Here is a 14,748-nt window from a genome sequence, read left to right on the forward strand (position 1 = left end):
GCCTGGCAAGGCCTCTCCTAGGCCTGTCTAGGTCTCTCCTAGGCCTGACTAGGCCTCTCCCAGGCCTGACTAGGCCTATCCTAGGCCTGACTAGGCCTCTCCCAGGCCTGGCAAGGCCTCTCCTAGGCCTGTCTAGGTCTCTCCTAGGCCTGGCAAGGCCTCTCCTAGGCCTGACTAGGCCTCTCCTAGGCCTGGCAAGGCCTCTCCTAGGCCTGACTAGGCCTCTCCCAGGCCTGGCTAGGCCTCTCCCAGGCCTGACTAGGCCTCTCCTAGGCCTGACTAGGCCTCTCCCAGGCCTGGCAAGGCCTCTCCTAGGCCTATCCTCGGCCTGGCAAGGCCTCTCCTAGGCCTGACTAGGCCTCTCCCAGGCCTGGCAAGACCTCTCCTAGGCCTGACTAGGCCTCTCCTAGGCCTAGCAAGGCCTCTCCCAGGCCTGACTAGGCCTTTCCTAGGCCTGACTAGGCCTCTCCTAGGCCTGACTAGGCCTCTCCCAGGCCTGACTAGGCCTCTCTCAGGCCTGGCAAGGCCTCTCCTAGGCCTGACTAGGCCTCTCCCAGGCCTGACTAGGCCTCTCCCAGGCCTGACTAGGCCTCTCCTAGGCCTGACTAGGCCTCTCCCAGGCCTGACTAGGCCTCTCCCAGGCCTGACTAGGCCTGACTAGGCTTAGTCAGGCCTACCAACCGGCTTTGCCGGGCCTAGGTGAGGCCTACCAACTGGGTGTTGCTTCAAATGAGTCTTGTAACAAATGTCTTGGTGTAAATTCAGAACCATTCTCTCCGTAGGTGTGTGACTCTTATAGTATCTGTTCATATATAGATAGCGTGTCCTGTCCGTCTTGGTCTCTCTACCCGTGTCTCTCTGTGGCTCTCTCTATGGCTCTCTGTCTCTGTGTCTCTGTGTGTGTGTGTCTGTCTCTCTGTGTGTCTGTCTCTGTGTGTGTCTCTGTGTGTGTTTCTCTGTGTGGCTCTCTGTGTGTCTGTCTCTCTCTGTATCTGTGTGTCTCTCTGTGTGTCTGTCTGTCTCTGTGTGTGTGTCTGTCTCTGTGTGTCTGTCTCTGTGTCTGTCTATGTGTGTGTCTCTCTGTGTGTGTGTCTGTCTGTCTCTCGGTGTCTCTGTGTGTCTCTCTGTGTGTCTGTGTGTGTCTGTCTGTCTCTGTGTGTGCCTGTCTGTCTCTCGGTGTCTCTGTGTGTCTGTCTGTGTGTGTCTCTCTGTGTGTGTCTCTCTCTGTGTCTGTGTGTGTCTGTCTCTGTGTGTGTCTGTCTCTCGGTGTCTCTGTGTGTGTCTCTCTCTCTGTGTATCTGTGTGTGTCTGTCTGTGTCTGTCTGTGTGTGTCTGTCTCTGTGTGTGTCTGTCTGTCTCTCGGTGTCTCTGTGTGTCTGTCTCTCGGTGTCTCTGTGTGTGTCTATCTCTCTCTGTGTATCTGTGTGTGTCTGTCTTTGTGTGTGTCTGTCTCTCGGTGTCTCTGTGTGTGTCTATCTCTCTCTGTGTATCTGTGTCTGTCTGTCTCTCGGTGTCTCTGTGTGTGTGTCTGTCTCTGTGTGTCTGTCTGTCTCTCGGTGTCTCTCTGTGTGTCTATCTCTCTCTGTGTATCTGTGTGTGTCTGTCTGTGTCTGTGTGTGTCTGTCTCTGTGTGTGTGTCTGTCTGTCTCTCGGTGTCTCTGTGTGTCTGTCTGTGTGTGTCTCTCTGTGTGTGTCTCTCTCTGTGTCTGTGTGTGTCTTGTAGTGTTTGCCAGGGCATCAGATTTGATGCCCAAACCATTCCACGCTTTTGATGTTAATGATGGTGATGGTGGTGATGTTAATGATGGTGATGGTGGTGATGTTAATGATGGTGATGGTGGTGATGTTGGTGATGGTGGTGATGGTGGTGATGTCTCCTGGCTTTATAGTGCAACTTTTATGTTAATTATTGTGATCATTGTAATGCTAATCTATCAATAAAAACTCGTGAGTGTCCATTGTCTTAGTTGTGGTGATGGTGAATGTGATGGTGATGATGATGGTGGTGATGGTGGTGATGGTGGTGATGATGATGATGGTGGTGGTGATGGTAGTGGTAGTGATGGTAGTGGTGATGGTGGTGATGGTGGTGATGGTGATGATGATGGTGGTGATGATGATGGTGGTGATGGTGATGGTGGTGATGATGGTGGTAGTGGTGATGGTGGTGATGATGATGGTGGTGGTGATGGTGGTGATGATATGATGGTGGTGGTGGTGATGGTGGTGATGATGGTGATGGTGGTAGTGGTGATGGTGGTAGTGGTGGTGATGGTGGTGGTGGTGATGGTGATGATGGTGGTGATGGTGATGATGATGGTGGTGATGATGATGGTGGTGATGGTGATGGTGGTGATGATGGTGGTAGTGGTGATGGTGGTGATGATGATGGTGGTGATGGTGGTGATGATATGATGGTGGTGGTGGTGATGGTGATGGTGGTGATGGTGGTAGTGGTGGTGATGGTGGTGGTGGTGATGGTGATGATGGTGGTGATGGTGATGATGGTGGTGATGATGGTGATGATGGTGGTGATGATGGTGGTGATGATGGTGGTGATGGTAGTGGTAGTGATGGTGGTGGTGATGGTGATGATGATGGTGGTGATGATGATGGTGGTGATGGTGGTGATGATGATGATGATGGTGGTGGTGATGGTAGTGGTAGTGATGGTAGTGGTGATGGTGGTGATGATGGTGGTGATGATGATGGTGGTGATGGTGGTGATGATGATGATGATGGTGGTGGTGATGGTAGTGGTAGTGATGGTGGTGGTGATGATGATGGTGGTGATGATGATGGTGGTGATGGTGGTGATGGTGATGATGATGGTGGTGATGATGATGGTGGTGATGGTGATGATGGTGGTGGTGATGATGATGGTGGTGATGGTGATGGTGGTGATGATGGTGGTAGTGGTGATGGTGGTGATGATGATGGTGGTGGTGATGGTGGTGATGATGGTGATGGTGGTAGTGGTGATGGTGGTAGTGGTGGTGATGGTGGTGATGGTGATGATGGTGGTGATGGTGATGATGATGGTGATGATGACGGTAGTGATGATGGTGGTGGTGATGGTGATGATGATGGTGGTGATGGTGGTGATGGTGGTGATGACGGTAGTGATGATGGTGGTGGTGATGGTGATGATGGTGGTGGTGGTGATGATGGTGGTGATGGCGATGCTGATGATGATGATGGTGGTGATGATGGTGGTGATGATGGTGGTGATGATGGTGATGATGATGGTGATGGTGGTGGTAGCGGTGACGTAACTCAGTTAACGATCTTCCGGAAGAGGAAGATGTGCGGCGTCTCTCTGCCAAGGTCAATAAAACGACAACTTCGCCATCTTCCGGAAGGAGCGTCAATAATTCGGTGAGAATTTTTCCAGAAGACGAAGAAATCTTCCGGAAGACGACATGACGTCATCTTCCGGAAGAGAGTCAATAAAACGGTGAGAATCAATCTTCCAGAAGACGAATCAATCTTCCGGAAGACGACATGACGTCATCTTCCGGAAGCGCGTCAATAAAACGGTGAGAGTCCTTCCAGAAGACGAATCAATCTTCCGGAAGACGACATGACGTCATCTTCCGGTAGAGCGTCAATAAAACGGGGAGAATCAATCTTCCAGAAGACGAATCGATCTTCCGGAAGACGGCAGAACGTCATCTTCCGGAAGGAGCTTCAATAAAACGGTAACACTCCTTCCAGAAGACAAAGCAAACTGCCGGAAGACGGCATGACGTCATCTTCCGGAAGATGCGTCAATAAAACGGTGAAAAGCCTTCCAGAAGACGAATCAATCTTCCGGTAGACGACATGACGTCATCTTCCGGAAGAAGAGTCAATAAAACGGTGAGAATCAATCTTCCGGAAGACGAATCATTCTTCCGGAAGACGGCAGAACGTTAACCTCCGGAAGATGCGTCAATAAAACGCGACCCGATCTTCCGGAAGAACCAACGTCCGTGGTTCCCGCCAAGGGCCGCCTCAACGCGAAGGATCAACAACATCAACAACATCAACAACAACGTCAACCACAACAACAACCACAACAACAACAACGTCAACAACAACGTCAACAACAACAGCAGCAACAACAACCAGCAACGTAAACTTGACGTCGTGAGCGATCTCTCTTAAATTCTCCTCAGCGTCACCACCAATCAACTAAACCACTTTCATTATTCACCACTCACCATCATTCACCACTACACTCACCACTACACTCACCACTCATTCACCATCACTCACCACCACTCACCACCACTCATTCACTCACCACCACTCACCCACCACTCTCATCAAACATCATTCACCATCACTCACCACTACACTCACTCACCACCACTCGCCACCACTCACCACCACTCACCACCACTCGCCACCACTCTCACCATTCACCATCACCCACCACTCACTCACCACCACTCACCACTCATTCACTCACCCACCACTACTCACTCACCACTCATTCACTCACCACTCACTCACCACTCATTCACTCACCACTCACTCACCCACCACTCACCCACCACTCATTCACTCACCACTCACTCACCCACCACTCACCCACCACTCATTCACTCACCACTCACTCACCCACCACTCACCCACCACTCATTCACTCACCACTCATTCACTCACCACTCACTCACCCACCACTCACCCACCACTCATTCACTCACCACTCACTCACCCACCACTCACCCACCACTCATTCACTCACCACTCACTCACCCACCACTCACCCACCACTCATTCACTCACCACTCATTCACTCACCACTCACTCACCCACCACTCACCCACCACTCATTCACTCACCACCATCATTCACCACTCATTCACTCACCACTCACTCACCCACCACTCACTCACCCACCACTCACTCACCACTCATTCACTCACCACTCACTCACCCACCACTCACTCACCACTCATTCACTCACCACTCACTCACCCACCACTCACCCACCACTCATTCACTCACCACCATCATTCACCACTCATTCACTCACCACTCACTCACCCACCACTCACTCACCACTCATTCACTCACCACTCACTCACCCACCACTCACCCACCACTCATTCACTCACCACCAATTCACTCACCACCACTCACCCACCACTCTCATCAATCACCATTCACCATCACTCACCACTACACTCACTCACCACCACTCTCACCATTCACCATCATTCACCATCACTCACCACTACACTCACCACCACTCTCACTCACCACTACTCACTCACCACTCACTCACCACTCGTTCACTCACCACTACACTCACCACCACTCACCCACCACTCACCCACCACTCACCACTCATTCACTCACCACCACTCACCCACCACTCACTCACCCACCACTCACTCACCACCACTCACCCACCACTCATTCACTCACCACCACTCACCCACCACTCACTCACCCACCACTCACCCACCACTCACCCACCACTCATTCACTCACCACCACTCACCCACCACTCACTCACCATCACCACTCACTCACCACCACTCACCCACCACTCATTCACTCACCACCACTCACCCACCACTCACTCACCCACCACTCACCCACCACTCACCCACCACTCATTCACTCACCACTCACTCACCCACCACTCACTCACCCACCACTCACTCACCCACCACTCACCCACCACTCATTCACTCACCATCACCACTCACCCACCACTCACTCACCCACCACTCACTCACCCACCACTCACTCACCCACCACTCACTCACCCACCACTCACCCACCACTCATTCACTCACCACCACTCACCCACCACTCACTCACCCACCACTCACTCACCCACCACTCACTCACCCACCACTCACTCACCCACCACTCACCCACCACTCATTCACTCACCACCACTCACCCACCACTCACTCACCCACCACTCACCCACCACTCATTCACTCACCACCACTCACCCACCACTCACTCACCCACCACTCACTCACCCACCACTCACCCACCACTCACTCACCCACCACTCACTCACCCACCACTCACCCACCACTCACCCACCACTCACCCACCACTCACTCACCCACCACTCATTCACTCACCACTCACTCACCCACCACTCACTCACCCACCACTCACTCACCCACCACTCACCCACCACTCATTCACTCACCACCACTCACCCACCACTCACTCACCCACCACTCACTCACCCACCACTCACCCACCACTCATTCACTCACCACCACTCACCCACCACTCACTCACCCACCACTCACTCACCCACCACTCACCCACCACTCACTCACCCACCACTCACTCACCCACCACTGACCCACCACTCACCCACCACTCACCCACCACTCACCACTCATTCAATCACCACTCACTCACCACTCACTCACCCACCACTCACCCACCACTCATTCAATCACCACCACTCACCCACCACTCACTCACCACTCACTCACCCACCACTCACCCACCACTCACTCACCCACCACTCACCCACCACTCATTCACTCACCACCACTCACCCACCACTCACTCACCCACCACTCACCCACCACTCATTCACTCACCACCACTCACCCACCACTCACCCACCACTCACCCACCACTCACTCACCACTCACTCACCCACCACTCACTCACCCACCACTCACCCACCACTCACCCACCACTCACCCACCACTCACCCACCACTCATTCACCCACCACTCATTCACTCACCACTCACTCACCACTCATTCACTCACCACTCACTCACCCACCACTCACTCACCACTCATTCACTCACCACTCACTCACCCACCACTCACCCACCACTCACTCACCACTCATTCACTCACCACCACTCACCCACCACTCACCCACCACTCATTCACCCACCACTCATTCACTCACCCACCACTCACCCACCACTCACCCACCACTCATTCACCCACCACTCATTCACTCACCCACCACTCACCCACCACCAATTCACTCACCACCACTCACCCACCACTCTCATCAATCACCATTCACCATCACTCACCACTACACTCACCACCACTCTCACTCACCAATACTCACTCACCACTCACTCACCACTCGTTCACTCACCACTACACTCACCACCACTCTCACCATTCACCATCATTCACCATCACTCACCACTACACTCACTCACCACTCACCACCACTCACCCACCACTCACCACTCATTCAATCACCACCACTCACACTCACCACTACTTACCACCACTCACCCACCACTCACCACTCATTCACTCACCACCACTCACCCACCACTCACCACTCACTCACCATCACCACTCACTCACCACCACTCACCCACCACTCATTCACTCACCACCACTCACCCACCACTCACTCACCCACCACTCACCCACCACTCATTCACTCACCACCACTCACCCACCACTCACTCACCCACCACTCACTCACCCACCACTCACCCACCACTCATTCACTCACCACCACTCACCCACCACTCACCCACCACTCACCCACCACTCATTCAATCACCACTCACTCACCCACCACTCACCCACCACTCACCCACCACTCACCACTCATTCAATCACCACTCACTCACCCACCACTCACCCACCACTCACCCACCCACCACTCACCCACCACTCACCCACCACTCACCCACCACTCACCCACCACTCACCCACCCACCACTCACCCACCACTCACCACTCATTCAATCACCACTCACTCACCACTCACTCACCCACCACTCACCCACCACTCACTCACCATCACCACCACTCACCCACCACTCACCCACCACTCACCCACCACTCACCCACCACTCACCCACCACTCACCACTCATTCAATCACCACTCACTCACCACTCACTCACCCACCACTCACCCACCACTCACCCACCACTCACCCACCACTCACCCACCACTCATTCAATCACCACCACTCACCCACCACTCACCCACCACTCACCCACCACTCACCCACCACTCATTCAATCACCACCACTCACCCACCACTCACCCACCACTCACCCACCACTCATTCAATCACCACTCACTCACCCACCACTCACCCACCACTCACCCACCACTCACCCACCACTCACCCACCACTCACCACTCATTCAATCACCACTCACTCACCCACCACTCACCCACCACTCACCACTCATTCAATCACCACTCATTCAATCACCACTCACTCACCACTCACTCACCCACCACTCACCCACCACTCACCCACCACTCATTCAATCACCACTCACTCACCACTCACTCACCATCACCACTCACCCACCACTCACCCACCACTCACTCACCATCACCACCACTCACCCACCACTCACTCACCCACCACTCACCCACCACTCACTCACCATCACCACCACTCACCCACCACTCACTCACCCACCACTCACCCACCACTCACCCACCACTCACTCACCACTCATTCAATCACCACTCACTCACCCACCACTCATTCACTCACCCACCACTCACCCACCACTCACCCACCACTCACCCACCACTCACCCACCACTCACCACTCATTCAATCACCACTCACTCACCACTCACTCACCCACCACTCACCCACCACTCACCCACCACTCACTCACCACTCATTCAATCACCACTCACTCACCCACCACTCACCACCACTCACTCACCACCACTTACCACCCACTCACCACTCTGTGTGTCTCTCTCTGTGTGTCTGTCTGTCTCTGTGTGTCTGTGTGTCTGTCTGTCTCTGTGTGTGTCTCTGTGTGTGTCTGTCTATCTCTGCGTGTCTCTGACTGTCTCTGTGTGTCTCTGTGTGTGTCTCTGTGTGTGTGTGTGTCTGTGTGTGTCTCACTGTGTGTGTCTCTGTGTGTGTCTCTGTGTGTGTGTCTCTGTGTGTGTGTCTCTGTGTGTGTCTCTGTGTGTGTCTCTGTGTGTGTGTCTCTGTGTGTGTGTCTCACTGTGTGTGTCTCACTGTGTGTGTGTGTGTCTGTGTGTGTCTCTGTGTGTGTCTCTGTGTGTGTCTCTGTGTGTGTCTGTGTGTGTGTCTCTGTGTGTGTGTCTCTGTGTGTGTGTCTCTGTGTGTGTCTCTGACTGTCTCTGTGTGTGTCTCTGTGTGTGTGTGTCTGTCTGTCTCTGTGTGTCTCTGACTGTCTCTGTGTGTGTCTCTGTGTGTCTCACTGTGTGTCTCTGTGTGTGTGTCTCTGTGTGTGTGTGTCTCTGTGTGTGTCTCTGTGTGTCTCTGTGTGTGTCTCTGTCTGTGTGTGTGTCTCTGTGTGTGTCTGTGTGTGTGTGTGTCTCTGTGTGTGTCTCTGTGTGTGTCTCTGTCTGTGTCTCTGTCTGTGTGTCTGTGTGTGTGTCTCTGTGTGTGTCTCTGTGTGTGTCTCTGTCTGTGTGTCTGTGTGTGTGTGTGTCTGTGTGTGTGTGTGTCTCTGTGTGTGTCTCTGTGTGTGTCTATCTGACTCTCTGTGTCTCTCTGTGTGTGTCTCTGTGTGTGTCTCTGTGTGTGTCTATCTGACTTTCTGTGTCTCTCTGTGTGTGTCTCTGTGTGTGTCTCTGTGTGTGTGTCTCTGTGTGTCTCTGTGTGTGTCTATCTGACTCTCTGTGTCTCTCTGTGTGTGTGTGTCTCTGTGTGTGTCTGTGTGTGTGTGTCTCTGTGTGTGTCTCTGTGTGTGTCTCTGTGTGTGTCTGTGTGTGTGTGTGTCTCTGTGTGTGTCTCTGTGTGTGTCTGTGTGTGTGTCTGTGTGTGTGTGTGTGTGTCTCTGTGTGTGTCTCTGTGTGTGTCTCTGTGTGTGTCTCTGTGTGTGTCTCTGTGTGTGTCTGTGTGTGTGTGTGTCTGTGTGTGTGTGTCTCTGTGTGTGTGTCTCTGTGTGTGTCTCTGTGTGTGTCTCTGTGTGTGTGTGTGTCTGTGTGTGTGTGTCTCTGTGTGTGTCTCTGTGTGTGTCTCTGTGTGTGTCTGTGTGTGTGTGTCTCTGTGTGTGTCTCTGTGTGTGTCTGTGTGTGTGTGTGTCTGTGTGTGTGTGTCTCTGTGTGTGTGTCTATGTGTGTGCAGCTCTCCCCGCGTCTCGCGATGGACAAGCGACTTTGTGACATCAAGAAGCGTCAGAAGCTCCGGCGACAGCTCCTGGCGCAGCAGGTAGCCAGCTACCCACTCAGCTACCCACTCAGCTACCCACTCAGCTACCCACTCAGCTACCCACTCAGCTACTCACTCAGCTACTCACTCACTCAGCTACCCACTCAGCTACTCACTCACTCAGCTACCCACTCACTCAGCTACCCACTCACTCAGCTACCCACTCACTCAGCTACCCACTCAGCTACCCACTCAGCTACCCACTCACTCAGCTACCCACTCAGCTACCCACTCAGCTACTCACTCACTCAGCTACCCACTCAGCTACCCACTCAGCTACCCACCCACTCAGCTACCCACTCAGCTACCCACCCACTCAGCTACCCACTCAGCTACCCACTCAGCTACCCACTCAGCTACCCACTCAGCTACCCACTCAGCTACCCACTCAGCTACCCACTCAGCTACCCACTCAGCCACCCACTCAGCCACCCACTCAGCTACCCACTCAGCTACCCACTCAGGGTAGGAGGTGACCACGTTCGGGTGAAGCTTCAGGAACGTGTGGACCGCTGTGGTCCCTGCACACACACAGAGTAGCCACTCAGCTACACACTCAGCTACCCACTCAGCTACCCACTCAGCTACACACTCAGCTACCCACTCAGCTACACACTCAGCTACCCACTCAGCTACCCACTCACCCACTCACTCAGCTAGCTACCCACTCGCCCACTCAGCAACTCACTCACCCACTCACTCACTCACTCGGTCACTCGGTCACTTACTCACTCACCCACCCACTCACTCACTCAGCTACCCACTCAGCTACCCACTCAGCTACCCACTCAGCTACCCACTCACTCACCCACTCACTCAGCTAGCTACCCACTCGCCCACTCAGCAACTCACTCACCCACTCGGTCACTCGGTCACTTACTCACTCAGCCATTCACTCAGCTACCCACTCAGCTACCCACTCACTCAGCTACCCACTCACTCAGCTACCCACTCAGCTACCCACTCACTCAGCTACTCACTCACTCAGCTACTCACTCAGCTACCCACTCACTCAGCTACCCACTCAGCTACCCACTCACTCAGCTACCCACTCACTCAGCTACCCACTCAGCTACTCACTCACTCAGCTACCCACTCAGCTACCCACTCACTCAGCTACTCACTCAGCTACCCACTCAGCTATCCACTCACTCACCTACTCACTCAGCTACCCACTCAGCTACCCACTCACTCAGCTACACAGACACTCACCTACTCACTCAGCTACTCACTCACCTACTCACTCACTCACTCAGCTACCCACTCACTCAGCTACTCACTCAGCTACCCACTCAGATAGTCACTCCTCTACACACTCAGCTACCTACTCACTCAGCTACTCATCAAGCTACTAGTAGTAGCAGTAGCTGTGTGTGTAGCTGGTAGTAGCACTAGTAGTAGCAGTAGCTGTGTGTGTAGCTGGTAGTAGCACTAGTAGTAGCTGTGTGTGTAGCTGGTAGTAGCACTAGTACTAGCAGTAGCTGTGTGTGTAGCTGGTAGTAGCACTAGTAGTAGCTGTGTGTGTAGCTGGTAGTAGCACTAGTAGTAGCTGTGTGTGTAGCTGGTAGTAGCACTAGTAGTAGCAGTAGCTGTGTGTGTAGCTGGTAGTAGCACTAGTAGTAGCTGTGTGTGTAGCTGGTAGTAGCACTAGTAGTAGCAGTAGCTGTGTGTGTAGCTGGTAGTAGCACCAGTAGTAGCAGTAGCTGCGTGTGTAGCTGGTAGTAGCACTAGTAGTAGCAGTAGCTGTGTGTGTAGCTGGTAGTAGCACTAGTAGTAGTAGTAGCTGCGTGTGTAGCTGGTAGTAGCACTAGTAGTAGCTGCGTGTGTAGCTGGTAGTAGCACTAGTAGTAGCAGTAGCTGTGTGTGTAGCTGGTAGTAGCACTAGTAGTAGTAGTAGCTGTGTGTGTAGCTGGTAGTAGCACCAGTAGTAGCAGTAGCTGCGTGTGTAGCTGGTAGTAGCACTAGTAGTAGCAGTAGCTGTGTGTGTAGCTGGTAGTAGCACTAGTAGTAGTAGTAGCTGCGTGTGTAGCTGGTAGTAGCACTAGTAGTAGCTGCGTGTGTAGCTGGTAGTAGCACTAGTAGTAGCAGTAGCTGTGTGTGTAGCTGGTAGTAGCACTAGTAGTAGCAGTAGCTGTGTGTGTAGCTGGTAGTAGCACTAGTAGTAGCTGTAGCTGTGTGTGTAGCTGGTAGTAGCACTAGTAGTAGCAGTAGCTGCGTGTGTAGCTGGTAGTAGCACTAGTAGTAGCAGTAGCTGTGTGTGTAGCTGGTAGTAGCACTAGTAGTAGCAGTAGCTGTGTGTGTAGCTGGTAGTAGCACTAGTAGTAGCAGTAGCTGTGTGTGTAGCTGTAGTAGCACTAGTAGTAGCAGTAGCTGTGTGTGTAGCTGGTAGTAGCACTAGTAGTAGCAGTAGCTGTGTGTGTAGCTGGTAGTAGCACTAGTAGTAGCTGTGTGTGTAGCTGGTAGTAGCACTAGTAGTAGCTGTAGCTGTGTGTGTAGCTGGTAGTAGCACTAGTAGTAGCAGTAGCTGCGTGTGTAGCTGGTAGTAGCACTAGTAGTAGCAGTAGCTGTGTGTGTAGCTGGTAGTAGCACTAGTAGTAGCAGTAGCTGCGTGTGTAGCTGGTAGTAGCACTAGTAGTAGTAGTAGCTGTGTGTGTAGCTGGTAGTAGCACTAGTAGTAGTAGTAGCTGTGTGTGTAGCTGGTAGTAGCACTAGTAGTAGCAGTAGCTGTGTGTGTAGCTGGTAGTAGCACTAGTAGTAGTAGCTGTGTGTGTAGCTGGTAGTAGCACTAGTAGTAGCAGTAGCTGTGTGTGTAGCTGGTAGTAGCACTAGTAGTAGCTGTAGCTGTGTGTGTAGCTGGTAGTAGCACTAGTAGTAGTAGTAGCTGTGTGTGTAGCTGGTAGTAGCACTAGTAGTAGCAGTAGCTGTGTGTGTAGCTGGTAGTAGCACTAGTAGTAGCAGTAGCTGCGTGTGTAGCTGGTAGTAGCACTAGTAGTAGCAGTAGCTGTGTGTGTAGCTGGTAGTAGCACTAGTAGTAGCAGTAGCTGCGTGTGTAGCTGGTAGTAGCACTAGTAGTAGCAGTAGCTGTGTGTGTAGCTGGTAGTAGCACTAGTAGTAGCTGTGTGTGTAGCTGGTAGTAGCACTAGTAGTAGTAGCTGTGTGTGTAGCTGGTAGTAGCACTAGTAGTAGCAGTAGCTGTGTGTGTAGCTGGTAGTAGCACTAGTAGTAGTAGTAGCTGTGTGTGTAGCTGGTAGTAGCACTAGTAGTAGCTGTGTGTGTAGCTGGTAGTAGCACTAGTAGTAGCAGTAGCTGTGTGTGTAGCTGGTAGTAGCACTAGTAGTAGCAGTAGCTGCGTGTGTAGCTGGTAGTAGCACTAGTAGTAGCAGTAGCTGTGTGTGTAGCTGGTAGTAGCACTAGTAGTAGCAGTAGCTGTGTGTGTAGCTGTAGTAGCACTAGTAGTAGCAGTAGCAGTGTGTGTAGCTGGTAGTAGCACTAGTAGTAGCAGTAGCTGCGTGTGTAGCTGGTAGTAGCACTAGTAGCAGTAGTAGCTGTGTGTGTAGCTGGTAGTAGCACTAGTAGTAGCAGTAGCTGTGTGTGTAGCTGTAGTAGCACTAGTAGTAGCAGTAGCAGTGTGTGTAGCTGGTAGTAGCACTAGTAGTAGCTGTGTGTGTAGCTGGTAGTAGCACTAGTAGTAGCTGTAGCTGTGTGTGTAGCTGGTAGTAGCACTAGTAGTAGCTGTGTGTGTAGCTGGTAGTAGCAGTAGCTGTGTGTGTAGCTGGTAGTAGCACTAGTAGTAGCAGTAGCTGCGTGTGTAGCTGGTAGTAGCACTAGTAGTAGCTGTGTGTGTAGCTGGTAGTAGCAGTAGCTGTGTGTGTAGCTGGTAGTAGCACTAGCTGTGTGTGTAGCTGGTAGTAGTAGTAGCAGTAGCTGTGTGTGTAGCTGGTAGTAGCAGTAGTAGTAGCTGCGTGTGTAGCTGGTAGTAGCAGTAGCTGTGTGTGTAGCTGGTAGTAGTAGTAGCAGTAGCTGTGTGTGTAGCTGGTAGTAGCAGTAGCTGTGTGTGTAGCTGGTAGTAGTGATGGTGCGTGTGCTGTGTGACTAGTTGGGAGTTTCGAGTCCTGAGAGTTTGGGGGCGATGCTGAGAAGTGAAGCTGAACAGAGAGAGATTCAAGATCTACGCTGCGGATATCGGTGAGTGGTGAGTGGTGAGTTGGTGGTGGGTGGGTGAGTGGGTGAGTGGGTGAGTGGGTGGGTGGGTGGGTGGGTGGGTGAGTGGGTGGGTGAGTGGGTGGGTGGGTGAGTGGGTGGGTGAGTGGGTGGGTGAGTGAGTGAGTGAGTGGGTGGGTGGGTGAGTGGGTGGGTGAGTGGGTGGGTGAGTGAGTGAGTGGGTGAGTGGGTGGGTGGGTGAGTGGGTGGGTGAGTGGGTGGGTGGGTGAGTGGGTGGGTGAGTGGGTGGGTGGGTGAGTGGGTGGGTGAGTGGGTGGGTGGGTGAGTGGATGGGTGAGTGGTGAGTGGGTGAGTGGGTGGGTGGGTGAGTGAGTGGGTGGGTGGGTGGGTGAGTGTGTGAGTGGGTGGGTGGTGAGTGAGTGGGTGGGTGAGTGGTGAGTGGG

General features: G+C 52.8%; 1 long non-coding RNA gene across 2 annotated transcripts; it reads left to right on the forward strand.

The window, feature by feature from the left end:
* Positions 1–3,964: 3,964 nt before the first annotated feature.
* Positions 3,965–14,329, forward strand: LOC144955432 (uncharacterized). Of its 2 annotated transcripts, none has more exons than XR_013641669.1 (3): positions 3,965–4,131; positions 10,061–10,144; positions 14,241–14,329. It is a non-coding gene; the product is annotated as an uncharacterized LOC144955432 (long non-coding RNA). The 2 variants fall into 2 exon arrangements; XR_013641670.1 differs by having other exon boundaries at positions 3,965–4,117.
* Positions 14,330–14,748: the final 419 nt, after the last annotated feature.

The sequence above is a fragment of the Lampetra fluviatilis genome, unplaced genomic scaffold, assembly GCF_964198595.1.
Source record: "Lampetra fluviatilis unplaced genomic scaffold, kcLamFluv1.1 SCAFFOLD_1308, whole genome shotgun sequence".
Lineage (NCBI taxonomy): Eukaryota > Metazoa > Chordata > Hyperoartia > Petromyzontiformes > Petromyzontidae > Lampetra > Lampetra fluviatilis.